Here is a 25,846-nt window from a genome sequence, read left to right as displayed (position 1 = left end):
CAGTAATATCCTGGAAAAAAAAGAAGCTTCCTTCGAACCGGATTTGAACCGGTGGCCTAAGGATTGCTGCTTTAACCTCTACAGTCCTCCGCTCTACCATCTGAGCTACCGAAGGATTCTGACGCACATGCAGCATAGATCCAGAAACAAGGACGTTGACAAAGATACCAGTTCGGTTGTGGCTTTTTCAACTCTTTAAGGTCCACCAAAGAGGAAACCTCACACTGTACCAGTTGGACATGTAGAGCTACCAACACGTATGTCTGTTAACAACATTGGCATGCGTACTGCATTTTGGACACGTGGATGGTAAAAGGCCACGGGTTGGTCCCACCAATGGTTAGAACAATTTGAATTGCTTTTTGAGAAAATCTATTGTGATGTCACATAGAGAGAGAGAGAAAGGAAAGGCTGAGTGGCTTTAATTGGTGTTTTTTTGTCATCATTAACAAGGACATAGACAAAATAATTAATGACAAGGAAGTCACAGGTAGGCAGACGTAAAGCTGGAAGTTCAGCTTAATCCAAAAGCCTGCCTGACGATGAGTGAACAGTGCTCAAGAGCTGATGGTCATGTAAAGTTCAACGCCTGAACAGGGACTTGAACCCTGGACCCTCAGATTAAAAGTCTGATGCTCTACCGACTGAGCTATCCAGGCTACGTTTAGCCTTGCTCTGTGATTCAGAACATGTCCAGATATTCTTGACCTCTGACATGGGAAGCATTTGACAGTCTTGACACAAAAAGGTCCACTTGTTCTGGTGTGGTCACGAATAACCCACATTCTGGTCTTTCTTCACTCATGAATAACGGCCAGCCAGAACTCATGTAAAGGCCTTCATCCATTAGCATAACATCGCTGTCCCTGATGGTCTAGTCGCTAGGATTCGGCGCTCTCACCGCCGCGGCCCGGGTTCGATTCCCGGTCAGGGAAAACAGAAAACTTTTTGCTCATCATGACATTAAAGGCAGTAATATCCTGGAAAAAAAAGAAGCTTCCTTCGAACCGGATTTGAACCGGTGGCCTAAGGATTGCTGCTTTAACCTCTACAGTCCTCCGCTCTACCATCTGAGCTACCGAAGGATTCTGACGCACATGCAGCATAGATCCAGAAACAAGGACGTTGACAAAGATACCAGTTCGGTTGTGGCTTTTTCAACTCTTTAAGGTCCACCAAAGAGGAAACCTCACACTGTACCAGTTGGACATGTAGAGCTACCAACACGTATGTCTGTTAACAACATTGGCATGCGTACTGCATTTTGGACACGTGGATGGTAAAAGGCCACGGGTTGGTCCCACCAATGGTTAGAACAATTTGAATTGCTTTTTGAGAAAATCTATTGTGATGTCACATAGAGAGAGAGAGAAAGGAAAGGCTGAGTGGCTTTAATTGGTGTTTTTTTGTCATCATTAACAAGGACATAGACAAAATAATTAATGACAAGGAAGTCACAGGTAGGCAGACGTAAAGCTGGAAGTTCAGCTTAATCCAAAAGCCTGCCTGACGATGAGTGAACAGTGCTCAAGAGCTGATGGTCATGTAAAGTTCAACGCCTGAACAGGGACTTGAACCCTGGACCCTCAGATTAAAAGTCTGATGCTCTACCGACTGAGCTATCCAGGCTACGCTTAGCCTTGCTCTGTGATTCAGAACATGTCCAGATATTCTTGACCTCTGACATGGGAAGCATTTGACAGTCTTGACACAAAAAGGTCCACTTGTTCTGGTGTGGTCACGAATAACCCACATTCTGGTCTTTCTTCACTCATGAATAACGGCCAGCCAGAACTCATGTAAAGGCCTTCATCCATTAGCATAACATCGCTGTCCCTGATGGTCTAGTGGCTAGGATTCGGCGCTCTCACCGCCGCGGCCCGGGTTCGATTCCCGGTCAGGGAAAACAGAAAACTTTTTGCTCATCATGACATTAAAGGCAGTAATATCCTGGAAAAAAAAGAAGCTTCCTTCGAACCGGATTTGAACCGGTGGCCTAAGGATTGCTGCTTTAACCTCTACAGTCCTCCGCTCTACCATCTGAGCTACCGAAGGATTCTGACGCACATGCAGCATAGATCCAGAAACAAGGACGTTGACAAAGATACCAGTTCGGTTGTGGCTTTTTCAACTCTTTAAGGTCCACCAAAGAGGAAACCTCACACTGTACCAGTTGGACATGTAGAGCTACCAACACGTATGTCTGTTAACAACATTGGCATGCGTACTGCATTTTGGACACGTGGATGGTAAAAGGCCACGGGTTGGTCCCACCAATGGTTAGAACAATTTGAATTGCTTTTTGAGAAAATCTATTGTGATGTCACATAGAGAGAGAGAGAAAGGAAAGGCTGAGTGGCTTTAATTGTTGTTTTTTTGTCATCATTAACAAGGACATAGACAAAATAATTAATGACAAGGAAGTCACAGGTAGGCAGACGTAAAGCTGGAAGTTCAGCTTAATCCAAAAGCCTGCCTGATGATGACTGAACGGTGCTCAAGAGCTGACGGTCATGTAAAGTTCAACGCCTGAACAGGGACTTGAACCCTGGACCCTCAGATTAAAAGTCTGATGCTCTACCGACTGAGCTATCCAGGCTACGTTTAGCCTTGCTCTGTGATTCAGAACATGTCCAGATATTCTTGACCTCTGACATGGGAAGCATTTGACAGTCTTGACACAAAAAGGTCCACATGTTCTGGTGTGGTCACGAATAACCCACATTCTGGTCTTTCTTCACTCATGAATAACGGCCAGCCAGAACTCATGTAAAGGCCTTCATCCATTAGCATAACATCGCTGTCCCTGATGGTCTAGTGGCTAGGATTCGGCGCTCTCACCGCTGCGGCCCGGGTTCGATTCCCGGTCAGGGAAAACAGAAAACTTTTTGCTCATCATGACATTAAAGGCAGTAATATCCTGGAAAAAAAAGAAGCTTCCTTCGAACCGGATTTGAACCGGTGGCCTAAGGATTGCTGCTTTAACCTCTACAGTCCTCCGCTCTACCATCTGAGCTACCGAAGGATTCTGACGCACATGCAGCATAGATCCAGAAACAAGGACGTTGACAAAGATACCAGTTCGGTTGTGGCTTTTTCAACTCTTTAAGGTCCACCAAAGAGGAAACCTCACACTGTACCAGTTGGACATGTAGAGCTACCAACACGTATGTCTGTTAACAACATTGGCATGCGTACTGCATTTTGGACACGTGGATGGTAAAAGGCCACGGGTTGGTCCCACCAATGGTTAGAACAATTTGAATTGCTTTTTGAGAAAATCTATTGTGATGTCACATAGAGAGAGAGAGAAAGGAAAGGCTGAGTGGCTTTAATTGGTGTTTTTTTTGTCATCATTAACAAGGACATAGACAAAATAATTAATGACAAGGAAGTCACAGGTAGGCAGACGTAAAGCTGGAAGTTCAGCTTAATCCAAAAGCCTGCCTGATGATGACTGAACGGTGCTCAAGAGCTGACGGTCATGTAAAGTTCAACGCCTGAACAGGGACTTGAACCCTGGACCCTCAGATTAAAAGTCTGATGCTCTACCGACCTAGCTATCCAGGCTACTTTTAGCCTTGCTCTGTGATTCAGAACATGTCCAGATATTCTTGACCTCTGACATGGGAAGCATTTGACAGTCTTGACACAAAAAGGTCCACATGTTCTGGTGTGGTCACGAATAACCCACATTCTGGTCTTTCTTCACTCATGAATAACGGCCAGCCAGAACTCATGTAAAGGCCTTCATCCATTAGCATAACATCGCTGTCCCTGATGGTCTAGTGGCTAGGATTCGGCGCTCTCACCGCCGCGGCCCGGGTTCGATTCCCGGTCAGGGAAAACAGAAAACTTTTTGCTCATCATGACATTAAAGGCAGTAATATCCTGGAAAAAAAAGAAGCTTCCTTCGAACCGGATTTGAACCGGTGGCCTAAGGATTGCTGCTTTAACCTCTACAGTCCTCCGCTCTACCATCTGAGCTACCGAAGGATTCTGACGCACATGCAGCATAGATCCAGAAACAAGGACGTTGACAAAGATACCAGTTCGGTTGTGGCTTTTTCAACTCTTTAAGGTCCACCAAAGAGGAAACCTCACACTGTACCAGTTGGACATGTAGAGCTACCAACACGTATGTCTGTTAACAACATTGGCATGCGTACTGCATTTTGGACACGTGGATGGTAAAAGGCCACGGGTTGGTCCCACCAATGGTTAGAACAATTTGAATTGCTTTTTGAGAAAATCTATTGTGATGTCACATAGAGAGAGAGAGAAAGGAAAGGCTGAGTGGCTTTAATTGTTGTTTTTTTGTCATCATTAACAAGGACATAGACAAAATAATTAATGACAAGGAAGTCACAGGTAGGCAGACGTAAAGCTGGAAGTTCAGCTTAATCCAAAAGCCTGCCTGATGATGACTGAACGGTGCTCAAGAGCTGACGGTCATGTAAAGTTCAACGCCTGAACAGGGACTTGAACCCTGGACCCTCAGATTAAAAGTCTGATGCTCTACCGACTGAGCTATCCAGGCTACGTTTAGCCTTGCTCTGTGATTCAGAACATGTCCAGATATTCTTGACCTCTGACATGGGAAGCATTTGACAGTCTTGACACAAAAAGGTCCACTTGTTCTGGTGTGGTCACGAATAACCCACATTCTGGTCTTTCTTCACTCATGAATAACGGCCAGCCAGAACTCATGTAAAGGCCTTCATCCATTAGCATAACATCGCTGTCCATGATGGTCTAGTGGCTAGGATTCGGCGCTCTCACCGCCGCGGCCCGGGTTCGATTCCCGGTCAGGGAAAACAGAAAACTTTTTGCTCATCATGACATTAAAGGCAGTAATATCCTGGAAAAAAAAGAAGCTTCCTTCGAACCGGATTTGAACCGGTGGCCTAAGGATTGCTGCTTTAACCTCTACAGTCCTCCGCTCTACCATCTGAGCTACCGAAGGATTCTGACGCACATGCAGCATAGATCCAGAAACAAGGACGTTGACAAAGATACCAGTTCGGTTGTGGCTTTTTCAACTCTTTAAGGTCCACCAAAGAGGAAACCTCACACTGTACCAGTTGGACATGTAGAGCTACCAACACGTATGTCTGTTAACAACATTGGCATGCGTACTGCATTTTGGACACGTGGATGGTAAAAGGCCACGGGTTGGTCCCACCAATGGTTAGAACAATTTGAATTGCTTTTTGAGAAAATCTATTGTGATGTCACATAGAGAGAGAGAGAAAGGAAAGGCTGAGTGGCTTTAATTGTTGTTTTTTTGTCATCATTAACAAGGACATAGACAAAATAATTAATGACAAGGAAGTCACAGGTAGGCAGACGTAAAGCTGGAAGTTCAGCTTAATCCAAAAGCCTGCCTGATGATGACTGAACGGTGCTCAAGAGCTCACGGTCATGTAAAGTTCAACGCCTGAACAGGGACTTGAACCCTGGACCCTCAGATTAAAAGTCTGATGCTCTACCGACTGAGCTATCCAGGCTACGTTTAGCCTTGCTCTGTGATTCAGAACATGTCCAGATATTCTTGACCTCTGACATGGGAAGCATTTGACAGTCTTGACACAAAAAGGTCCACATGTTCTGGTGTGGTCACGAATAACCCACATTCTGGTCTTTCTTCACTCATGAATAACGGCCAGCCAGAACTCATGTAAAGGCCTTCATCCATTAGCATAACATCGCTGTCCCTGATGGTCTAGTGGCTAGGATTCGGCGCTCTCACCGCCGCGGCCCGGGTTTGATTCCCGGTCAGGGAAAACAGAAAACTTTTTGCTCATCATGACATTAAAGGCAGTAATATCCTGGAAAAAAAAGAAGCTTCCTTCGAACCGGATTTGAACCGGTGGCCTAAGGATTGCTGCTTTAACCTCTACAGTCCTCCGCTCTACCATCTGAGCTACCGAAGGATTCTGACGCACATGCAGCATAGATCCAGAAACAAGGACGTTGACAAAGATACCAGTTCGGTTGTGGCTTTTTCAACTCTTTAAGGTCCACCAAAGAGGAAACCTCACACTGTACCAGTTGGACATGTAGAGCTACCAACACGTATGTATGTTAACAACATTGGCATGCGTACTGCATTTTGGACACGTGGATGGTAAAAGGCCACGGGTTGGTCCCACCAATGGTTAGAACAATTTGAATTGCTTTTTGAGAAAATCTATTGTGATGTCACATAGAGAGAGAGAGAAAGGAAAGGCTGAGTGGCTTTAATTGGTGTTTTTTTGTCATCATTAACAAGGACATAGACAAAATAATTAATGACAAGGAAGTCACAGGTAGGCAGACGTAAAGCTGGAAGTTCAGCTTAATCCAAAAGCCTGCCTGACGATGAGTGAACAGTGCTCAAGAGCTGATGGTCATGTAAAGTTCAACGCCTGAACAGGGACTTGAACCCTGGACCCTCAGATTAAAAGTCTGATGCTCTACCGACTGAGCTATCCAGGCTACGTTTAGCCTTGCTCTGTGATTCAGAACATGTCCAGATATTCTTGACCTCTGACATGGGAAGCATTTGACAGTCTTGACACAAAAAGGTCCACTTGTTCTGGTGTGGTCACGAATAACCCACATTCTGGTCTTTCTTCACTCATGAATAACGGCCAGCCAGAACTCATGTAAAGGCCTTCATCCATTAGCATAACATCGCTGTCCCTGATGGTCTAGTCGCTAGGATTCGGCGCTCTCACCGCCGCGGCCCGGGTTCGATTCCCGGTCAGGGAAAACAGAAAACTTTTTGCTCATCATGACATTAAAGGCAGTAATATCCTGGAAAAAAAAGAAGCTTCCTTCGAACCGGATTTGAACCGGTGGCCTAAGGATTGCTGCTTTAACCTCTACAGTCCTCCGCTCTACCATCTGAGCTACCGAAGGATTCTGACGCACATGCAGCATAGATCCAGAAACAAGGACGTTGACAAAGATACCAGTTCGGTTGTGGCTTTTTCAACTCTTTAAGGTCCACCAAAGAGGAAACCTCACACTGTACCAGTTGGACATGTAGAGCTACCAACACGTATGTCTGTTAACAACATTGGCATGCGTACTGCATTTTGGACACGTGGATGGTAAAAGGCCACGGGTTGGTCCCACCAATGGTTAGAACAATTTGAATTGCTTTTTGAGAAAATCTATTGTGATGTCACATAGAGAGAGAGAGAAAGGAAAGGCTGAGTGGCTTTAATTGGTGTTTTTTTGTCATCATTAACAAGGACATAGACAAAATAATTAATGACAAGGAAGTCACAGGTAGGCAGACGTAAAGCTGGAAGTTCAGCTTAATCCAAAAGCCTGCCTGACGATGAGTGAACAGTGCTCAAGAGCTGATGGTCATGTAAAGTTCAACGCCTGAACAGGGACTTGAACCCTGGACCCTCAGATTAAAAGTCTGATGCTCTACCGACTGAGCTATCCAGGCTACGTTTAGCCTTGCTCTGTGATTCAGAACATGTCCAGATATTCTTGACCTCTGACATGGGAAGCATTTGACAGTCTTGACACAAAAAGGTCCACTTGTTCTGGTGTGGTCACGAATAACCCACATTCTGGTCTTTCTTCACTCATGAATAACGGCCAGCCAGAACTCATGTAAAGGCCTTCATCCATTAGCATAACATCGCTGTCCCTGATGGTCTAGTCGCTAGGATTCGGCGCTCTCACCGCCGCGGCCCGGGTTCGATTCCCGGTCAGGGAAAACAGAAAACTTTTTGCTCATCATGACATTAAAGGCAGTAATATCCTGGAAAAAAAAGAAGCTTCCTTCGAACCGGATTTGAACCGGTGGCCTAAGGATTGCTGCTTTAACCTCTACAGTCCTCCGCTCTACCATCTGAGCTACCGAAGGATTCTGACGCACATGCAGCATAGATCCAGAAACAAGGACGTTGACAAAGATACCAGTTCGGTTGTGGCTTTTTCAACTCTTTAAGGTCCACCAAAGAGGAAACCTCACACTGTACCAGTTGGACATGTAGAGCTACCAACACGTATGTCTGTTAACAACATTGGCATGCGTACTGCATTTTGGACACGTGGATGGTAAAAGGCCACGGGTTGGTCCCACCAATGGTTAGAACAATTTGAATTGCTTTTTGAGAAAATCTATTGTGATGTCACATAGAGAGAGAGAGAAAGGAAAGGCTGAGTGGCTTTAATTGGTGTTTTTTTGTCATCATTAACAAGGACATAGACAAAATAATTAATGACAAGGAAGTCACAGGTAGGCAGACGTAAAGCTGGAAGTTCAGCTTAATCCAAAAGCCTGCCTGACGATGAGTGAACAGTGCTCAAGAGCTGATGGTCATGTAAAGTTCAACGCCTGAACAGGGACTTGAACCCTGGACCCTCAGATTAAAAGTCTGATGCTCTACCGACTGAGCTATCCAGGCTACGTTTAGCCTTGCTCTGTGATTCAGAACATGTCCAGATATTCTTGACCTCTGACATGGGAAGCATTTGACAGTCTTGACACAAAAAGGTCCACTTGTTCTGGTGTGGTCACGAATAACCCACATTCTGGTCTTTCTTCACTCATGAATAACGGCCAGCCAGAACTCATGTAAAGGCCTTCATCCATTAGCATAACATCGCTGTCCCTGATGGTCTAGTCGCTAGGATTCGGCGCTCTCACCGCCGCGGCCCGGGTTCGATTCCCGGTCAGGGAAAACAGAAAACTTTTTGCTCATCATGACATTAAAGGCAGTAATATCCTGGAAAAAAAAGAAGCTTCCTTCGAACCGGATTTGAACCGGTGGCCTAAGGATTGCTGCTTTAACCTCTACAGTCCTCCGCTCTACCATCTGAGCTACCGAAGGATTCTGACGCACATGCAGCATAGATCCAGAAACAAGGACGTTGACAAAGATACCAGTTCGGTTGTGGCTTTTTCAACTCTTTAAGGTCCACCAAAGAGGAAACCTCACACTGTACCAGTTGGACATGTAGAGCTACCAACACGTATGTCTGTTAACAACATTGGCATGCGTACTGCATTTTGGACACGTGGATGGTAAAAGGCCACGGGTTGGTCCCACCAATGGTTAGAACAATTTGAATTGCTTTTTGAGAAAATCTATTGTGATGTCACATAGAGAGAGAGAGAAAGGAAAGGCTGAGTGGCTTTAATTGGTGTTTTTTTGTCATCATTAACAAGGACATAGACAAAATAATTAATGACAAGGAAGTCACAGGTAGGCAGACGTAAAGCTGGAAGTTCAGCTTAATCCAAAAGCCTGCCTGACGATGAGTGAACAGTGCTCAAGAGCTGATGGTCATGTAAAGTTCAACGCCTGAACAGGGACTTGAACCCTGGACCCTCAGATTAAAAGTCTGATGCTCTACCGACTGAGCTATCCAGGCTACGTTTAGCCTTGCTCTGTGATTCAGAACATGTCCAGATATTCTTGACCTCTGACATGGGAAGCATTTGACAGTCTTGACACAAAAAGGTCCACTTGTTCTGGTGTGGTCACGAATAACCCACATTCTGGTCTTTCTTCACTCATGAATAACGGCCAGCCAGAACTCATGTAAAGGCCTTCATCCATTAGCATAACATCGCTGTCCCTGATGGTCTAGTCGCTAGGATTCGGCGCTCTCACCGCCGCGGCCCGGGTTCGATTCCCGGTCAGGGAAAACAGAAAACTTTTTGCTCATCATGACATTAAAGGCAGTAATATCCTGGAAAAAAAAGAAGCTTCCTTCGAAGCGGATTTGAACCGGTGGCCTAAGGATTGCTGCTTTAACCTCTACAGTCCTCCGCTCTACCATCTGAGCTACCGAAGGATTCTGACGCACATGCAGCATAGATCCAGAAACAAGGACGTTGACAAAGATACCAGTTCGGTTGTGGCTTTTTCAACTCTTTAAGGTCCACCAAAGAGGAAACCTCACACTGTACCAGTTGGACATGTAGAGCTACCAACACGTATGTCTGTTAACAACATTGGCATGCGTACTGCATTTTGGACACGTGGATGGTAAAAGGCCACGGGTTGGTCCCACCAATGGTTAGAACAATTTGAATTGCTTTTTGAGAAAATCTATTGTGATGTCACATAGAGAGAGAGAGAAAGGAAAGGCTGAGTGGCTTTAATTGGTGTTTTTTTGTCATCATTAACAAGGACATAGACAAAATAATTAATGACAAGGAAGTCACAGGTAGGCAGACGTAAAGCTGGAAGTTCAGCTTAATCCAAAAGCCTGCCTGACGATGAGTGAACAGTGCTCAAGAGCTGATGGTCATGTAAAGTTCAACGCCTGAACAGGGACTTGAACCCTGGACCCTCAGATTAAAAGTCTGATGCTCTACCGACTGAGCTATCCAGGCTACGTTTAGCCTTGCTCTGTGATTCAGAACATGTCCAGATATTCTTGACCTCTGACATGGGAAGCATTTGACAGTCTTGACACAAAAAGGTCCACTTGTTCTGGTGTGGTCACGAATAACCCACATTCTGGTCTTTCTTCACTCATGAATAACGGCCAGCCAGAACTCATGTAAAGGCCTTCATCCATTAGCATAACATCGCTGTCCCTGATGGTCTAGTGGCTAGGATTCGGCGCTCTCACCGCCGCGGCCCGGGTTCGATTCCCGGTCAGGGAAAACAGAAAACTTTTTGCTCATCATGACATTAAAGGCAGTAATATCCTGGAAAAAAAAGAAGCTTCCTTCGAACCGGATTTGAACCGGTGGCCTAAGGATTGCTGCTTTAACCTCTACAGTCCTCCGCTCTACCATCTGAGCTACCGAAGGATTCTGACGCACATGCAGCATAGATCCAGAAACAAGGACGTTGACAAAGATACCAGTTCGGTTGTGGCTTTTTCAACTCTTTAAGGTCCACCAAAGAGGAAACCTCACACTGTACCAGTTGGACATGTAGAGCTACCAACACGTATGTCTGTTAACAACATTGGCATGCGTACTGCATTTTGGACACGTGGATGGTAAAAGGCCACGGGTTGGTCCCACCAATGGTTAGAACAATTTGAATTGCTTTTTGAGAAAATCTATTGTGATGTCACATAGAGAGAGAGAGAAAGGAAAGGCTGAGTGGCTTTAATTGTTGTTTTTTTGTCATCATTAACAAGGACATAGACAAAATAATTAATGACAAGGAAGTCACAGGTAGGCAGACGTAAAGCTGGAAGTTCAGCTTAATCCAAAAGCCTGCCTGATGATGACTGAACGGTGCTCAAGAGCTCACGGTCATGTAAAGTTCAACGCCTGAACAGGGACTTGAACCCTGGACCCTCAGATTAAAAGTCTGATGCTCTACCGACTGAGCTATCCAGGCTACGTTTAGCCTTGCTCTGTGATTCAGAACATGTCCAGATATTCTTGACCTCTGACATGGGAAGCATTTGACAGTCTTGACACAAAAAGGTCCACATGTTCTGGTGTGGTCACGAATAACCCACATTCTGGTCTTTCTTCACTCATGAATAACGGCCAGCCAGAACTCATGTAAAGGCCTTCATCCATTAGCATAACATCGCTGTCCCTGATGGTCTAGTGGCTAGGATTCGGCGCTCTCACCGCTGCGGCCCGGGTTCGATTCCCGGTCAGGGAAAACAGAAAACTTTTTGCTCATCATGACATTAAAGGCAGTAATATCCTGGAAAAAAAAGAAGCTTCCTTCGAACCGGATTTGAACCGGTGGCCTAAGGATTGCTGCTTTAACCTCTACAGTCCTCCGCTCTACCATCTGAGCTACCGAAGGATTCTGACGCACATGCAGCATAGATCCAGAAACAAGGACGTTGACAAAGATACCAGTTCGGTTGTGGCTTTTTCAACTCTTTAAGGTCCACCAAAGAGGAAACCTCACACTGTACCAGTTGGACATGTAGAGCTACCAACACGTATGTCTGTTAACAACATTGGCATGCGTACTGCATTTTGGACACGTGGATGGTAAAAGGCCACGGGTTGGTCCCACCAATGGTTAGAACAATTTGAATTGCTTTTTGAGAAAATCTATTGTGATGTCACATAGAGAGAGAGAGAAAGGAAAGGCTGAGTGGCTTTAATTGGTGTTTTTTTTTGTCATCATTAACAAGGACATAGACAAAATAATTAATGACAAGGAAGTCACAGGTAGGCAGACGTAAAGCTGGAAGTTCAGCTTAATCCAAAAGCCTGCCTGATGATGACTGAACGGTGCTCAAGAGCTGACGGTCATGTAAAGTTCAACGCCTGAACAGGGACTTGAACCCTGGACCCTCAGATTAAAAGTCTGATGCTCTACCGACTGAGCTATCCAGGCTACGTTTAGCCTTGCTCTGTGATTCAGAACATGTCCAGATATTCTTGACCTCTGACATGGGAAGCATTTGACAGTCTTGACACAAAAAGGTCCACATGTTCTGGTGTGGTCACGAATAACCCACATTCTGGTCTTTCTTCACTCATGAATAACGGCCAGCCAGAACTCATGTAAAGGCCTTCATCCATTAGCATAACATCGCTGTCCCTGATGGTCTAGTGGCTAGGATTCGGCGCTCTCACCGCTGCGGCCCGGGTTCGATTCCCGGTCAGGGAAAACAGAAAACTTTTTGCTCATCATGACATTAAAGGCAGTAATATCCTGGAAAAAAAAGAAGCTTCCTTCGAACCGGATTTGAACCGGTGGCCTAAGGATTGCTGCTTTAACCTCTACAGTCCTCCGCTCTACCATCTGAGCTACCGAAGGATTCTGACGCACATGCAGCATAGATCCAGAAACAAGGACGTTGACAAAGATACCAGTTCGGTTGTGGCTTTTTCAACTCTTTAAGGTCCACCAAAGAGGAAACCTCACACTGTACCAGTTGGACATGTAGAGCTACCAACACGTATGTCTGTTAACAACATTGGCATGCGTACTGCATTTTGGACACGTGGATGGTAAAAGGCCACGGGTTGGTCCCACCAATGGTTAGAACAATTTGAATTGCTTTTTGAGAAAATCTATTGTGATGTCACATAGAGAGAGAGAGAAAGGAAAGGCTGAGTGGCTTTAATTGGTGTTTTTTTTGTCATCATTAACAAGGACATAGACAAAATAATTAATGACAAGGAAGTCACAGGTAGGCAGACGTAAAGCTGGAAGTTCAGCTTAATCCAAAAGCCTGCCTGATGATGACTGAACGGTGCTCAAGAGCTGACGGTCATGTAAAGTTCAACGCCTGAACAGGGACTTGAACCTTGGACCCTCAGATTAAAAGTCTGATGCTCTACCGACTGAGCTATCCAGGCTACGTTTAGCCTTGCTCTGTGATTCAGAACATGTCCAGATATTCTTGACCTCTGACATGGGAAGCATTTGACAGTCTTGACACAAAAAGGTCCACATGTTCTGGTGTGGTCACGAATAACCCACATTCTGGTCTTTCTTCACTCATGAATAACGGCCAGCCAGAACTCATGTAAAGGCCTTCATCCATTAGCATAACATCGCTGTCCCTGATGGTCTAGTGGCTAGGATTCGGCGCTCTCACCGCTGCGGCCCGGGTTTGATTCCCGGTCAGGGAAAACAGAAAACTTTTTGCTCATCATGACATTAAAGGCAGTAATATCCTGGAAAAAAAAGAAGCTTCCTTCGAACCGGATTTGAACCGGTGGCCTAAGGATTGCTGCTTTAACCTCTACAGTCCTCCGCTCTACCATCTGAGCTACCGAAGGATTCTGACGCACATGCAGCATAGATCCAGAAACAAGGACGTTGACAAAGATACCAGTTCGGTTGTGGCTTTTTCAACTCTTTAAGGTCCACCAAAGAGGAAACCTCACACTGTACCAGTTGGACATGTAGAGCTACCAACACGTATGTCTGTTAACAACATTGGCATGCGTACTGCATTTTGGACACGTGGATGGTAAAAGGCCACGGGTTGGTCCCACCAATGGTTAGAACAATTTGAATTGCTTTTTGAGAAAATCTATTGTGATGTCACATAGAGAGAGAGAGAAAGGAAAGGCTGAGTGGCTTTAATTGGTGTTTTTTTTGTCATCATTAACAAGGACATAGACAAAATAATTAATGACAAGGAAGTCACAGGTAGGCAGACGTAAAGCTGGAAGTTCAGCTTAATCCAAAAGCCTGCCTGATGATGACTGAACGGTGCTCAAGAGCTGACGGTCATGTAAAGTTCAACGCCTGAACAGGGACTTGAACCCTGGACCCTCAGATTAAAAGTCTGATGCTCTACCGACTGAGCTATCCAGGCTACTTTTAGCCTTGCTCTGTGATTCAGAACATGTCCAGATATTCTTGACCTCTGACATGGGAAGCATTTGACAGTCTTGACACAAAAAGGTCCACATGTTCTGGTGTGGTCACGAATAACCCACATTCTGGTCTTTCTTCACTCATGAATAACGGCCAGCCAGAACTCATGTAAAGGCCTTCATCCATTAGCATAACATCGCTGTCCCTGATGGTCTAGTGGCTAGGATTCGGCGCTCTCACCGCCGCGGCCCGGGTTCGATTCCCGGTCAGGGAAAACAGAAAACTTTTTGCTCATCATGACATTAAAGTAAGTAAAGTACCCCTGTTTCGCATCCCACTTGCCATTCAGATAGATTGCCAGTGGTCGCCAAAGTAGCCCAAAGGGATATATACTCCGAAGTGGATCCAAGTTGCAGTTTAAACAAATTGCCATTGGACACGAAGCGATTACCACCCCTTACTCGATTACCACGGTCAATAGTGGGTTCGCGGACGCCTGTAGGGGCGCTCTCGCGCTGTCCGTGGACCCCGCCCGATACCGCCCACTGATCCGAAGTCAGTTTTAAGTCGTGGCACGTGGCATAATGGGCAAGCTGGCAATGGGATCCCACTTCCAATTTATTCTATGTGTTGGCATGCTATTCAAATAGATTGCAAGTGGGAGGTTTGAACACACCTCACCCAAACCCCACCCACATCCCATTTCTAGTTTATACCATGTGTTTGCTTGGTATTGAAATAGACTGCAATTGGGATGTTGGCCACCACCCACCCCAGGTGGGCGTGTACAAGTTCAGGAATTAAAGGTAGGGGCACAGGAAGAGAACCGAATGTCGTAGGGGTCCGAAACTTGGTGGGGGGGTAGTGTGGGACCCCCTAAACAACATATTGAAGCCCCGCCCCCAAAAGTGGGCGTGGCCGGACTTGATAGGTGGGCAAGCTGGCATTGGGATCCCACTTCCAATTTATTCTATGTGTTGGCAAGCTATTCAAATAGATTGCAAGTGGGAGGTTTGAACACACCTCACCCAAACCCCACCCACATCCCATTTCTAGTTTATACCATGTGTTTGCTTGGTATTGAAATAGACTGCAATTGGGATGTTGGCCACCACCCACCCCAGGTGGGCGTGTACAAGTTCAGGAATTAAAGATAGGGGCACAGAAAGAGAACCGAATGTCGTAGGGGTCCGAAACTTGGTGGGGGGGTAGTGTGGGACCCCCTAAACAACATATTGAAGCCCCGCCCCCCAAAAGTGGGCGTGGCCGGAAGTAAACAGGAAGTAGGTGTTCCCATGGGCCGATTGGCTTGAAACTTGGTGGGGGGGTAGTGTGGGACCCCCTAAACAACATATTGAAGCCCCGCCCCCAAAAGTGGGCGTGGCCGGAAGTAGGTGTTCCCATTGGCCGATCGGCTTGAAACTTGATAGGTGGGTAGTGTGGGACCCCTAAAACAACATATTGAAGCCCCGCCCCCCAAAAGTGGGCGTGGCCGGAAGTAGACAGGAAGTAGGTGTTCCCATGGGCCGATTGGCTTGAAACTTGGTGGGGGGGTAGTGTGGGACCCCCTAAACAACATATTGAAGCCCCGCCCCCAAAAGTGGGCGTGGCCGGAAGTAGGTGTTCCCATGGTCCGATCGGCTCGAGACTTGATGGGGGAGTAGTGTGGGGCCCCTAAAACAACATATTTAAGCCCCGCCCCCAAAAGTGGGCGTGGCCGGAAGTTGTAGTTCCCATGGTCCAATCGGCTCGAAACTTTGCAGGGGAGTTTCGTTATATAGCACAAACAACATATTAAAAGCTCGAGTCCGTAGGTGGTCGGGAAGTCGAAAAACGAACCAGGAAGTGGAACAGGAAGTGACTTTCCCGAGGTCGTAGGGTCATGAAATTTCATAGGGGATGTCTGGGAGGGCTTTGGAACAACATACTGTAAGCACGGGTCCGAAAGCCAAGCGGAATTTTCACGGAAATTTCACACCTTTTACCTTAACCGTATCGCATCCCAATTCCAATTTATCTGATAAATGGTTCGTGGACACAGATCCCTTTTCACAGTCCATTCAAAAATATTTTTCAGGAATATTTTTTTCTGATTTTTTCACAAGGCTCTGGAAGGGCCTAGACACGCGGTTTTCGGATATGTGGTCGAGGGCCCCGGGACGAACCAGCATTCGAAGCCCCGACTTCGAAGCTCCTCCCTAAACCCTGATTGGCCGCATCCCAATCCCAATCTATTTCCATTCATTTTTCGTGGACACTTGGAAAAAGCAATTACCTGTTGTTGGCATGCTTAAATAGATTGCAAGTGGGACTGTTAGACACATAATAGATTGCAATTGGGATGTTGGCCACCACCCACCCCAGGTGGGCGTGTACAAAGTTCAGGAATTAAAGGTAGGGGCACAGGAAGAGAACCGAATGTCGTAGGGGTCCGAAACTTGGTGGGGGGGTAGTGTGGGACCCCCTAAACAACATATTGAAGCCCCGCCCCCAAAAGTGGGCGTGGCCGGAAGTAGGTGTTCCCATTGGCCGATCGGCTTGAGACTTGATAGGGGAGTAGTGTGGGGCCCCTAAAACAACATATTTAAGCCCCGCCCCCCAAAGTGGGCGTGGCCGGAAGTAGGTGTTCCGATCGGCTCGAAACTTTGCAGGGGAGTTCCGTTAGGGACCACAAACAACATATTAAAAGCTCGAGTCCGTAGGTGGTCGGGAAGTCGAAAAACGAACCAGGAAGTGGAACAGGAAGTGACTTTCCCGAGGTCGTAGGGTCATGAAATTTCATAGGGGATGTCTGGGAGGGCTTTGGAACAACATACTGTAAGCACGGGTCTGAAAGCCAAGTGGAATTTTCACGGAAATTTCACACCTTTTACCTTAACCGTATCGCATCCCAATTCCAATTTATCTGATAAATGGTTCGTGGACACAGATCCCTTTTCACAGTCCATTCAAAAATATTTTTCAGGAATATTTTTTTCTGATTTTTTCACAAGGCTCTGGAAGGGCCTAGACACGCGGTTTTCGGATATGTGGTCGAGGGCCCCGGGACGAACCAGCATTCGAAGCCCCGACTTCGAAGCTCCTCCCTAAACCCTGATTGGCCGCATCCCAATCCCAATCTATTTCCATTCATTTTTCGTGGACACTTGGAAAAAGCAATTACCTGTTGTTGGCATGCTTAAATAGATTGCAAGTGGGACTGTTAGACACATAATAGATTGCAATTGGGATGTTGGCCACCACCCACCCCAGGTGGGCGTGTACAAAGTTCAGGAATTAAAGGTAGGGGCACAGGAAGAGAACCGAATGTCGTAGGGGTCCGAAACTTGGTGGGGGGGTAGTGTGGGACCCCCTAAACAACATATTGAAGCCCCGCCCCCAAAAGTGGGCGTGGCCGGAAGTAGATGTTCCCATTGGCCGATCGGCTTGAGACTTGATAGGGGAGTAGTGTGGGGCCCCTAAAACAACATATTTAAGCCCCGCCCCCCAAAGTGGGCGTGGCCGGAAGTAGGTGTTCCGATCGGCTCGAAACTTTGCAGGGGAGTTCCGTTAGGGACCACAAACAACATACTAAAAGCTCGTGTCCGTAGGTGGTCGGGAAGTCGAAAAACGAACCAGGAAGTGGAACAGGAAGTGACTTTCCTGATGTCGTAGGGTCATGAAATTTTATAGGGGATGTCTGGGAGGGCTTTGGAACAACATACTGTAAGCACGGGTCCGAAAGCCAAGCGGAATTTTCACGGAATTTTCGCACCTTTTACCTTAACCGTATCGCATCCCAATTCCAATTTATCTGATAAATGGTTCGTGGACACAGATCCCTTTTCCCAGTCCATTCAAAAATATTTTTCAGGAATATTTTTTTCTGATTTTTTCACAAGGCTCTGGAAGGTCCTAGACACGCGGTTTTCGGATATGTGGTCGAGGGCCCCGGGACGAACCAGCATACGAAGCCCCGACGTCAAAGCACCTCCCTAAGCCCTGATTGGCCACATCCCACTCCCAATCTATTTCCATTCATTTTTCGCGGACAGGTAAAAAGGCAATTTTCTGTTCCCGCCCACTTAGGCGGGTGGGGCTCCAATATGTCATTCGTGGGCCCTCAGACAACCCACATAAAAAATTTCATGACCCTACGTGCTTCAGAAGCCTCACACCAACCATAAACCTAAGAAAAGCACATGTCACATGTGCACTCCACCATTTTGTAAATTTCAGACATGTGGTGCCAGTGCGGCCAAACGGCTGGACGTAGCCGCACGCCGTTAAACAAGCTTTATGTGGACACCCCACTGATGAACCAAACCGAAGCACAGACCCCTAGGTCACACGGTTAGGGTGTGGCAAGCCTTTGGCCTTCTCCATTCATTTTAATAGGAGCAACACAGACAGACAATTTTGGCCCCTGAGGGTCTTGTACTGCACGCAGCTAAACGTGCTTATATAATATCCTTTTGCCCCACCCCCCGACAAACATTCTGTGAGCACGACCCCTTAGGTCATACGCTTTGGGTGTGGCACGTGTTTGGGCCTTCTCCATTCACTTTAATAGAAAAACACACGCACGGTGGCCCTTGGGGGTCTTGTACTGCACGCAGCTAAACGTGCTTATAGAATATCCTTTTGCCCCACCCCCCGACAAACATTCTGTGAGCACGGCCCCTTAGGTCATACGCTTTGGGTGTGGCACGTGTTTGGGCCTTCTCCATTCACTTTAATAGAAAAACACACGCACGGTGGCCCTTGGGGGTCTTGTACTGCACGTAGCTGCACGTGCTTCTAATATGTTATTTGTGTGCCCTCACCCATCCCCCATATGAAATTTCATGACCCTACGTGCTTCAGAAGCCTCACACCAACCATAAACCTAAAAAAAGCACATGTCACATATGCACTCCGCCATTTTGTAAATTTCAGACATGTGGTGCCAGTGCAGCCAAACGGCTGGACGTAGCCGCACGCCGTTAAACAAGCTTTATGTGGACACCCCACTGATGAACCAAACCGAAGCACAGACCCCTAGGTCACACGGTTAGGGTGTGGCAAGCCTTTGGCCTTCTCCATTCATTTTAATAGGAGCAACACAGACAGACAATTTTGGCCCCTGAGGGTCTTGTACTGCACGCAGCTAAACGTGCTTATATAATATCCTTTTGCCCCACCCCCCGACAAACATTCTGTGAGCACGGCCCCCTAGGTCATACGCTTTGGGTGTGGCACGTGTTTGGGCCTTCTCCATTGACTTTAATGTAAAAAACACTCTAAAGGGGTGCTTGGGGGCCTCAAACTGCACTTAGCTGCACGTGCTTATGGCCTGTGCATCCACTCCACTCCCCAAAGAACATACTGTAAGCACGGAGCCCTAGGTCATACGGTTTGGGCGTGGCTAAGTTTTGAAGGTGTTTTTTTTCTAACACAGAGCGGTCACAAGCATACATTTGGGGACGCTGAGGGGCCAAAATTTGACGTAGAGGTCCCAAAATCTGTCGAGGTCGTCTCTGTGATGGCCTGATGGATCATCCTGAGTTGCAAGTCCGTAGCTGGAAGCGTTGGCGTATGGCAGCCATCAATCTATTGCGCTGTAGTCGTAGGCCTAAAGGTCAAACACAAGTTTTCATACATTTGGGGCCCCTGAGGGGCCAAAATTTGACGTAGAGGTCCCAAAATCGGTCGAGGTCGTCTCTGTGAAGGCCCGATGGAACATCCCGAGTTGCAAGTCCGTAGCTCGAAGCGTTGGCGTATGGCAGCAAAAAAGATATTGCACTGTAGGGAGAGGCCTAAAGTTTAAACGCATATTTTCATACATTTGGGGCCGCTGAGGGGCCAAAATTTAACCTAGGGGTCCCAAAATCGGTCGAGGTCGTCTCTGTGATGGCCCGATGGAGGATCCCGAGTTGCAAGTCCGTAGCTCAAAGCGTTGGCGTATGGCAGCCTAAAAGATATTGCGCTGTAGTCGTAGGCCAAAGGTCAAACAGAAATGTACATACATTTGGGGCCGCTGAGGGCCCAAAATTTAACCTAGGGGTCCCAAAATCGGTCGAGGTCATGTATGTTATGGCCTAAAAGAGGATCCCAAGGCCCAAGTCCGTAGCTCGAAGCGTTGGCGTATGGCAGCAAAAAAGATATTGCACTGTAGGGAGAGGCCTAAAGTTTAAACGCATATTTTCATACATTTGGGGCCGCTGAGGGGCCAAAATTTGACGTAGGGGTCCCAAAATCGGTCGAGGTCATGTATGTTATGGCCTAAAAGAGGATCCCAAGGCCCAAGTCCGTAGCTCGAAGCGTTGGCGTATGGCAGCAAAAAAGATATTGCACTGTAGGGAGAGGCCTAAAGTTTAAACGCATATTTTCATACATTTGGGGCCGCTGAGGGGCCAAAATTTAACCTAGGGGTCCCAAAATCGGTCGAGGTCGTCTCTGTGATGGCCCGATGGAGGATCCCGAGTTGCAAGTCCGTAGCTCAAAGCGTTGGCGTATGGCAGCCTAAAAGATATTGCGCTGTAGTCGTAGGCCAAAGGTCAAACAGAAATGTACATACATTTGGGGCCGCTGAGGGCCCAAAATTTAACCTAGGGGTCCCAAAATCGGTCGAGGTCGTCTCTGTGATGGCCCGATGCAGGATCCTGAGATACAGGTCTGTAGCTCGAAGTGTTGGCGTTTGGCAGCAGTCAACGTGTTGCTGTGTAGGCCTTTTTTAATAGGAGCAACACACACACTTGTGGCCCCTGAGAGTCTAAACCTGCACGTATCCACACGTGCCTGCAGAGTGTTATTAGACCCAACAAATTGATAAAGATAGTGCATGCACAGACCCAAAGGTCATATGGTTTGGGTGTGGCTATCATTTGAATTTGCTCTTTTAGGCAGTAACTCTTCTAACACAGCACAAGACCATGTGTGCGGGGCCCCTGAAGGACCAAACCTGCACGTATCCACACGTGCCTGCAGAGTGTTATTGTACCCAACGAACTGATAAACATACTCTGAGCACAGACCCCCAGGACATACGGTATGGGTGTGGCTATCATTTGAATTTGCCCTTTTAGGCAGTAACTCTTCTAACACAGCACAAGACCATGTGTGCGGGGCCCCTGAAGGACCAAACCTGCACGTATCCACACGTGCCTGCAGAGTGTTATTGTACCCAACGAACTGATAAACATACTCTGAGCACAGACCCCCAGGACATACGGTATGGGTGTGGCTATCATTTGAATTTGCCCTTTTAGGCAGTAACTCTTCTAACACAGCACAAGACCATGTGTGCGGGGCCCCTGAAGGACCAAACCTGCACGTATCCACACGTGCCTGCAGAGTGTTATTGTACCCAACGAACTGATAAACATACTCTGAGCACAGACCCCCAGGACATACGGTATGGGTGTGGCTATCATTTGAATTTGCCCTTTTAGGCAGTAACTCTTCTAACACAGCACAAGACCATGTGTGCGGGGCCCCTGAAGGACCAAACCTGCACGTATCCACACGTGCCTGCAGAGTGTTATTGTACCCAACGAACTGATAAACATACTCTGAGCACAGACCCCCAGGACATACGGTATGGGTGTGGCTATCATTTGAATTTGCCCTTTTAGGCAGTAACTCTTCTAACACAGCACAAGACCATGTGTGCGGGGCCCCTGAAGGACCAAACCTGCACGTATCCACACGTGCCTGCAGAGTGTTATTGTACCCAACGAACTGATAAACATACTCTGAGCACAGACCCCCAGGACATACGGTATGGGTGTGGCTATCATTTGAATTTGCCCTTTTAGGCAGTAACTCTTCTAACACAGCACAAGACCATGTGTGCGGGGCCCCTGAAGGACCAAACCTGCACGTATCCACACGTGCCTGCAGAGTGTTATTGTACCCAACGAACTGATAAACATACTCTGAGCACAGACCCCCAGGACATACGGTATGGGTGTGGCTATCATTTGAATTTGCCCTTTTAGGCAGTAACTCTTCTAACACAGCACAAGACCATGTGTGCGGGGCCCCTGAAGGACCAAACCTGCACGTATCCACACGTGCCTGCAGAGTGTTATTGTACCCAACGAACTGATAAACATACTCTGAGCACAGACCCCCAGGACATACGGTATGGGTGTGGCTATCATTTGAATTTGCCCTTTTAGGCAGTAACTCTTCTAACACAGCACAAGACCATGTGTGCGGGGCCCCTGAAGGACCAAACCTGCACGTATCCACACGTGCCTGCAGAGTGTTATTGTACCCAACGAACTGATAAACATACTCTGAGCACAGACCCCCAGGACATACGGTATGGGTGTGGCTATCATTTGAATTTGCCCTTTTAGGCAGTAACTCTTCTAACACAGCACAAGACCATGTGTGCGGGGCCCCTGAAGGACCAAACCTGCACGTATCCACACGTGCCTGCAGAGTGTTATTGTACCCAACGAACTGATAAACATACTCTGAGCACAGACCCCCAGGACATACGGTATGGGTGTGGCTATCATTTGAATTTGCCCTTTTAGGCAGTAACTCTTCTAACACAGCACAAGACCATGTGTGCGGGGCCCCTGAAGGACCAAACCTGCACGTATCCGCACGTGCTTCCAGAGTGTTAATATACCCCACCCACTGAGAAACATACTCCGAGCACAGACCCTTAGGTCATACGCTTTGGGTGTGGCACGTGTTTGGGCCTTCTCCATTCATTTTAATAGGAGCAACACAGACAGACAATTTTGGCCCCTGAGGGTCTTGTACTGCACGCAGCTAAACGTGCTTATATAATATCCTTTTGCCCCACCCCCCGACAAACATTCTGTGAGCACGACCCCTTAGGTCATATGCTTTGGGTGTGGCACGTGTTTGGGCCTTCTCCATTCACTTTAATAGAAAAACACACGCACGGTGGCCCTTGGGGGTCTTGTACTGCACGCAGCTAAACGTGCTTATAGAATATCCTTTTGCCCCACCCCCCGACAAACATTCTGTGAGCACGACCCCTTAGGTCATATGCTTTGGGTGTGGCACGTGTTTGGGCCTTCTCCATTCACTTTAATAGAAAAACACACGCACGGTGGCCCTTGGGGGTCTTGTACTGCACGTAGCCGCACGTGCTTCTAATATGTTATTTCTGTGCCCTCACACATCCCCCATATAAAATTTCATGACCCTACGTGCTTCAGAAGCCTCACACCAACCATAAACCTAAAAAAAGCACATGTCACATATGCACGCCGCCATTTTGTAAATTTCAGACATGTGGTGCCAGTGCGGCCAAACGGCTGGACGTAGCCGCACGCCGTTAAACAAGCTTTATGTGGACACCCCACTGATGAACCAAACCGAAGCACAGACCCCTAGGTCACACGGTTAGGGTGTGGCAAGCCTTTGGCCTTCTCCATTCATTTTAATAGGAGCAACACAGACAGACAATTTTGGCCCCTGAGGGTCTTGTACTGCACGCAGCTAAACGTGCTTATATAATATCCTTTTGCCCCACCCCCCGACAAACATTCTGTGAGCACGACCCCTTAGGTCATACGCTTTGGGTGTGGCACGTGTTTGGGCCTTCTCCATTCACTTTAATAGAAAAACACACGCACGGTGGCCCTTGGGGGTCTTGTACTGCACGTAGCTGCACGTGCTTCTAATATGTTATTTGTGTGCCCTCACCCATCCCCCATATGAAATTTCATGACCCTACGTGCTTCAGAAGCCTCACACCAACCATAAACCTAAAAAAAGCACATGTCACATATGCACGCCACCATTTTGTAAATTTCAGACATGTGGTGCCAGTGCGGCCAAACGGCTGGACGTAGCCGCACGCCGTTATACAAGCTTTATGTGGACACCCCACTGATGAACCAAACCGAAGCACAGACCCCTAGGTCACACGGTTAGGGTGTGGCAAGCCTTTGGCCTTCTCCATTCATTTTAATAGGAGCAACACAGACAGACAATTTTGGCCCCTGAGGGTCTTGTACTGCACGCAGCTAAACGTGCTTATATAATATCCTTTTGCCCCACCCCCCGACAAACATTCTGTGAGCACGGCCCCTTAGGTCATACGCTTTGGGTGTGGAACGTGTTTGGGCCTTCTCCATTCACTTTAATAGAAAAACACACGCACGGTGGCCCTTGGGGGTCTTGTACTGCACGTAGCTGCACGTGCTTCTAATATGTTATTTGTGTGCCCTCACACATCCCCCATATGAAATTTCATGACCCTACGTGCTTCAGAAGCCTCACACCAACCATAAACCTTAAAAAAGCACATGTCACATATGCACGCCACCATTTTGTAAATTTCAGACATGTGGTGCCAGTGCGGCCAAACGGCTGGACGTAGCCGCACGCCGTTATACAAGCTTTATGTGGACACCCCACTGATGAACCAAACCGAAGCACAGACCCCTAGGTCACACGGTTAGGGTGTGGCAAGCCTTTGGCCTTCTCCATTCATTTTAATAGGAGCAACACAGACAGACAATTTTGGCCCCTGAGGGTCTTGTACTGCACGCAGCTAAACGTGCTTATATAATATCCTTTTGCCCCACCCCCCGACAAACATTCTGTGAGCACGGCCCCTTAGGTCATACGCTTTGGGTGTGGAACGTGTTTGGGCCTTCTCCATTCACTTTAATAGAAAAACACACGCACGGTGGCCCTTGGGGGTCTTGTACTGCACGTAGCTGCACGTGCTTCTAATATGTTATTTGTGTGCCCTCACACATCCCCCATATGAAATTTCATGACCCTACGTGCTTCAGAAGCCTCACACCAACCATAAACCTTAAAAAAGCACATGTCACATATGCACGCCACCATTTTGTAAATTTCAGACATGTGGTGCCAGTGCGGCCAAACGGCTGGACGTAGCCGCACGCCGTTATACAAGCTTTATGTGGACACCCCACTGATGAACCAAACCGAAGCACAGACCCCTAGGTCACACGGTTAGGGTGTGGCAAGCCTTTGGCCTTCTCCATTCATTTTAATAGGAGCAACACAGACAGACAATTTTGGCCCCTGAGGGTCTTGTACTGCACGCAGCTAAACGTGCTTATATAATATCCTTTTGCCCCACCCCCCGACAAACATTCTGTGAGCACGGCCCCTTAGGTCATACGCTTTGGGTGTGGAACGTGTTTGGGCCTTCTCCATTCACTTTAATAGAAAAACACACGCACGGTGGCCCTTGGGGGTCTTGTACTGCACGTAGCTGCACGTGCTTCTAATATGTTATTTGTGTGCCCTCACACATCCCCCATATGAAATTTCATGACCCTACGTGCTTCAGAAGCCTCACACCAACCATAAACCTTAAAAAAGCACATGTCACATATGCACGCCACCATTTTGTAAATTTCAGACATGTGGTGCCAGTGCGGCCAAACGGCTGGACGTAGCCGCACGCCGTTATACAAGCTTTATGTGGACACCCCACTGATGAACCAAACCGAAGCACAGACCCCTAGGTCACACGGTTAGGGTGTGGCAAGCCTTTGGCCTTCTCCATTCATTTTAATAGGAGCAACACAGACAGACAATTTTGGCCCCTGAGGGTCTTGTACTGCACGCAGCTAAATGTGCTTATATAATATCCTTTT

The 25,846-nt window shown here is 47.3% G+C and overlaps 40 non-coding genes across 40 annotated transcripts; 13 read left to right on the top strand and 27 right to left on the bottom strand.

Annotated features, from left to right (window-relative positions):
* Positions 1-28: 28 nt before the first annotated feature.
* Positions 29-115, bottom strand: trnay-gua (transfer RNA tyrosine (anticodon GUA)). Its single transcript is given in 2 exon segments — positions 29-64; positions 79-115. It is a non-coding gene; the product is annotated as a tRNA-Tyr (tRNA).
* Positions 116-586: 471 nt separating this feature from the next.
* trnak-uuu (transfer RNA lysine (anticodon UUU)) lies at positions 587-659 on the bottom strand. Its single transcript has one exon. It is a non-coding gene; the product is annotated as a tRNA-Lys (tRNA).
* A 204-nt stretch (positions 660-863) lies between these two features.
* Positions 864-935, top strand: trnae-cuc (transfer RNA glutamic acid (anticodon CUC)). The gene has a single exon. It is a non-coding gene; the product is annotated as a tRNA-Glu (tRNA).
* A 63-nt stretch (positions 936-998) lies between these two features.
* On the bottom strand, positions 999-1,085 carry trnay-gua (transfer RNA tyrosine (anticodon GUA)). Its single transcript is given in 2 exon segments — positions 999-1,034; positions 1,049-1,085. It is a non-coding gene; the product is annotated as a tRNA-Tyr (tRNA).
* A 471-nt stretch (positions 1,086-1,556) lies between these two features.
* On the bottom strand, positions 1,557-1,629 carry trnak-uuu (transfer RNA lysine (anticodon UUU)). Its single transcript has one exon. It is a non-coding gene; the product is annotated as a tRNA-Lys (tRNA).
* Positions 1,630-1,833: 204 nt separating this feature from the next.
* On the top strand, positions 1,834-1,905 carry trnae-cuc (transfer RNA glutamic acid (anticodon CUC)). The gene has a single exon. It is a non-coding gene; the product is annotated as a tRNA-Glu (tRNA).
* Positions 1,906-1,968: 63 nt separating this feature from the next.
* On the bottom strand, positions 1,969-2,055 carry trnay-gua (transfer RNA tyrosine (anticodon GUA)). Its single transcript is given in 2 exon segments — positions 1,969-2,004; positions 2,019-2,055. It is a non-coding gene; the product is annotated as a tRNA-Tyr (tRNA).
* A 471-nt stretch (positions 2,056-2,526) lies between these two features.
* trnak-uuu (transfer RNA lysine (anticodon UUU)) lies at positions 2,527-2,599 on the bottom strand. The gene has a single exon. It is a non-coding gene; the product is annotated as a tRNA-Lys (tRNA).
* Positions 2,600-2,803: 204 nt separating this feature from the next.
* On the top strand, positions 2,804-2,875 carry trnae-cuc (transfer RNA glutamic acid (anticodon CUC)). Its single transcript has one exon. It is a non-coding gene; the product is annotated as a tRNA-Glu (tRNA).
* Positions 2,876-2,938: 63 nt separating this feature from the next.
* trnay-gua (transfer RNA tyrosine (anticodon GUA)) lies at positions 2,939-3,025 on the bottom strand. The gene is given in 2 exon segments: positions 2,939-2,974; positions 2,989-3,025. It is a non-coding gene; the product is annotated as a tRNA-Tyr (tRNA).
* Positions 3,026-3,774: 749 nt separating this feature from the next.
* trnae-cuc (transfer RNA glutamic acid (anticodon CUC)) lies at positions 3,775-3,846 on the top strand. Its single transcript has one exon. It is a non-coding gene; the product is annotated as a tRNA-Glu (tRNA).
* A 63-nt stretch (positions 3,847-3,909) lies between these two features.
* On the bottom strand, positions 3,910-3,996 carry trnay-gua (transfer RNA tyrosine (anticodon GUA)). Its single transcript is given in 2 exon segments — positions 3,910-3,945; positions 3,960-3,996. It is a non-coding gene; the product is annotated as a tRNA-Tyr (tRNA).
* Positions 3,997-4,467: 471 nt separating this feature from the next.
* On the bottom strand, positions 4,468-4,540 carry trnak-uuu (transfer RNA lysine (anticodon UUU)). Its single transcript has one exon. It is a non-coding gene; the product is annotated as a tRNA-Lys (tRNA).
* Positions 4,541-4,879: 339 nt separating this feature from the next.
* On the bottom strand, positions 4,880-4,966 carry trnay-gua (transfer RNA tyrosine (anticodon GUA)). Its single transcript is given in 2 exon segments — positions 4,880-4,915; positions 4,930-4,966. It is a non-coding gene; the product is annotated as a tRNA-Tyr (tRNA).
* A 471-nt stretch (positions 4,967-5,437) lies between these two features.
* trnak-uuu (transfer RNA lysine (anticodon UUU)) lies at positions 5,438-5,510 on the bottom strand. Its single transcript has one exon. It is a non-coding gene; the product is annotated as a tRNA-Lys (tRNA).
* Positions 5,511-5,714: 204 nt separating this feature from the next.
* On the top strand, positions 5,715-5,786 carry trnae-cuc (transfer RNA glutamic acid (anticodon CUC)). The gene has a single exon. It is a non-coding gene; the product is annotated as a tRNA-Glu (tRNA).
* A 63-nt stretch (positions 5,787-5,849) lies between these two features.
* Positions 5,850-5,936, bottom strand: trnay-gua (transfer RNA tyrosine (anticodon GUA)). Its single transcript is given in 2 exon segments — positions 5,850-5,885; positions 5,900-5,936. It is a non-coding gene; the product is annotated as a tRNA-Tyr (tRNA).
* Positions 5,937-6,407: 471 nt separating this feature from the next.
* Positions 6,408-6,480, bottom strand: trnak-uuu (transfer RNA lysine (anticodon UUU)). The gene has a single exon. It is a non-coding gene; the product is annotated as a tRNA-Lys (tRNA).
* A 204-nt stretch (positions 6,481-6,684) lies between these two features.
* On the top strand, positions 6,685-6,756 carry trnae-cuc (transfer RNA glutamic acid (anticodon CUC)). The gene has a single exon. It is a non-coding gene; the product is annotated as a tRNA-Glu (tRNA).
* Positions 6,757-6,819: 63 nt separating this feature from the next.
* trnay-gua (transfer RNA tyrosine (anticodon GUA)) lies at positions 6,820-6,906 on the bottom strand. Its single transcript is given in 2 exon segments — positions 6,820-6,855; positions 6,870-6,906. It is a non-coding gene; the product is annotated as a tRNA-Tyr (tRNA).
* A 471-nt stretch (positions 6,907-7,377) lies between these two features.
* On the bottom strand, positions 7,378-7,450 carry trnak-uuu (transfer RNA lysine (anticodon UUU)). Its single transcript has one exon. It is a non-coding gene; the product is annotated as a tRNA-Lys (tRNA).
* Positions 7,451-7,654: 204 nt separating this feature from the next.
* Positions 7,655-7,726, top strand: trnae-cuc (transfer RNA glutamic acid (anticodon CUC)). The gene has a single exon. It is a non-coding gene; the product is annotated as a tRNA-Glu (tRNA).
* Positions 7,727-7,789: 63 nt separating this feature from the next.
* Positions 7,790-7,876, bottom strand: trnay-gua (transfer RNA tyrosine (anticodon GUA)). The gene is given in 2 exon segments: positions 7,790-7,825; positions 7,840-7,876. It is a non-coding gene; the product is annotated as a tRNA-Tyr (tRNA).
* Positions 7,877-8,347: 471 nt separating this feature from the next.
* Positions 8,348-8,420, bottom strand: trnak-uuu (transfer RNA lysine (anticodon UUU)). Its single transcript has one exon. It is a non-coding gene; the product is annotated as a tRNA-Lys (tRNA).
* Positions 8,421-8,624: 204 nt separating this feature from the next.
* Positions 8,625-8,696, top strand: trnae-cuc (transfer RNA glutamic acid (anticodon CUC)). Its single transcript has one exon. It is a non-coding gene; the product is annotated as a tRNA-Glu (tRNA).
* A 63-nt stretch (positions 8,697-8,759) lies between these two features.
* On the bottom strand, positions 8,760-8,846 carry trnay-gua (transfer RNA tyrosine (anticodon GUA)). The gene is given in 2 exon segments: positions 8,760-8,795; positions 8,810-8,846. It is a non-coding gene; the product is annotated as a tRNA-Tyr (tRNA).
* A 471-nt stretch (positions 8,847-9,317) lies between these two features.
* On the bottom strand, positions 9,318-9,390 carry trnak-uuu (transfer RNA lysine (anticodon UUU)). The gene has a single exon. It is a non-coding gene; the product is annotated as a tRNA-Lys (tRNA).
* Positions 9,391-9,594: 204 nt separating this feature from the next.
* Positions 9,595-9,666, top strand: trnae-cuc (transfer RNA glutamic acid (anticodon CUC)). The gene has a single exon. It is a non-coding gene; the product is annotated as a tRNA-Glu (tRNA).
* A 621-nt stretch (positions 9,667-10,287) lies between these two features.
* trnak-uuu (transfer RNA lysine (anticodon UUU)) lies at positions 10,288-10,360 on the bottom strand. Its single transcript has one exon. It is a non-coding gene; the product is annotated as a tRNA-Lys (tRNA).
* Positions 10,361-10,564: 204 nt separating this feature from the next.
* Positions 10,565-10,636, top strand: trnae-cuc (transfer RNA glutamic acid (anticodon CUC)). The gene has a single exon. It is a non-coding gene; the product is annotated as a tRNA-Glu (tRNA).
* Positions 10,637-10,699: 63 nt separating this feature from the next.
* Positions 10,700-10,786, bottom strand: trnay-gua (transfer RNA tyrosine (anticodon GUA)). The gene is given in 2 exon segments: positions 10,700-10,735; positions 10,750-10,786. It is a non-coding gene; the product is annotated as a tRNA-Tyr (tRNA).
* Positions 10,787-11,257: 471 nt separating this feature from the next.
* On the bottom strand, positions 11,258-11,330 carry trnak-uuu (transfer RNA lysine (anticodon UUU)). The gene has a single exon. It is a non-coding gene; the product is annotated as a tRNA-Lys (tRNA).
* Positions 11,331-11,534: 204 nt separating this feature from the next.
* trnae-cuc (transfer RNA glutamic acid (anticodon CUC)) lies at positions 11,535-11,606 on the top strand. Its single transcript has one exon. It is a non-coding gene; the product is annotated as a tRNA-Glu (tRNA).
* A 63-nt stretch (positions 11,607-11,669) lies between these two features.
* Positions 11,670-11,756, bottom strand: trnay-gua (transfer RNA tyrosine (anticodon GUA)). Its single transcript is given in 2 exon segments — positions 11,670-11,705; positions 11,720-11,756. It is a non-coding gene; the product is annotated as a tRNA-Tyr (tRNA).
* Positions 11,757-12,229: 473 nt separating this feature from the next.
* trnak-uuu (transfer RNA lysine (anticodon UUU)) lies at positions 12,230-12,302 on the bottom strand. The gene has a single exon. It is a non-coding gene; the product is annotated as a tRNA-Lys (tRNA).
* Positions 12,303-12,506: 204 nt separating this feature from the next.
* Positions 12,507-12,578, top strand: trnae-cuc (transfer RNA glutamic acid (anticodon CUC)). The gene has a single exon. It is a non-coding gene; the product is annotated as a tRNA-Glu (tRNA).
* Positions 12,579-12,641: 63 nt separating this feature from the next.
* trnay-gua (transfer RNA tyrosine (anticodon GUA)) lies at positions 12,642-12,728 on the bottom strand. The gene is given in 2 exon segments: positions 12,642-12,677; positions 12,692-12,728. It is a non-coding gene; the product is annotated as a tRNA-Tyr (tRNA).
* Positions 12,729-13,612: 884 nt separating this feature from the next.
* Positions 13,613-13,699, bottom strand: trnay-gua (transfer RNA tyrosine (anticodon GUA)). Its single transcript is given in 2 exon segments — positions 13,613-13,648; positions 13,663-13,699. It is a non-coding gene; the product is annotated as a tRNA-Tyr (tRNA).
* Positions 13,700-14,171: 472 nt separating this feature from the next.
* Positions 14,172-14,244, bottom strand: trnak-uuu (transfer RNA lysine (anticodon UUU)). The gene has a single exon. It is a non-coding gene; the product is annotated as a tRNA-Lys (tRNA).
* A 204-nt stretch (positions 14,245-14,448) lies between these two features.
* trnae-cuc (transfer RNA glutamic acid (anticodon CUC)) lies at positions 14,449-14,520 on the top strand. The gene has a single exon. It is a non-coding gene; the product is annotated as a tRNA-Glu (tRNA).
* The last annotated feature ends 11,326 nt before the right edge of the window (positions 14,521-25,846 follow it).

The sequence above is a fragment of the Brachyhypopomus gauderio genome, unplaced genomic scaffold (genome assembly GCF_052324685.1).
Source record: "Brachyhypopomus gauderio isolate BG-103 unplaced genomic scaffold, BGAUD_0.2 sc94, whole genome shotgun sequence".
In the NCBI taxonomy this organism is placed as follows: Eukaryota; Metazoa; Chordata; class Actinopteri; order Gymnotiformes; family Hypopomidae; genus Brachyhypopomus; species Brachyhypopomus gauderio.
The sequence above is the reverse complement of the archived record's forward strand: the minus strand, read 5'-3'. Positions and strand labels throughout refer to the sequence as shown.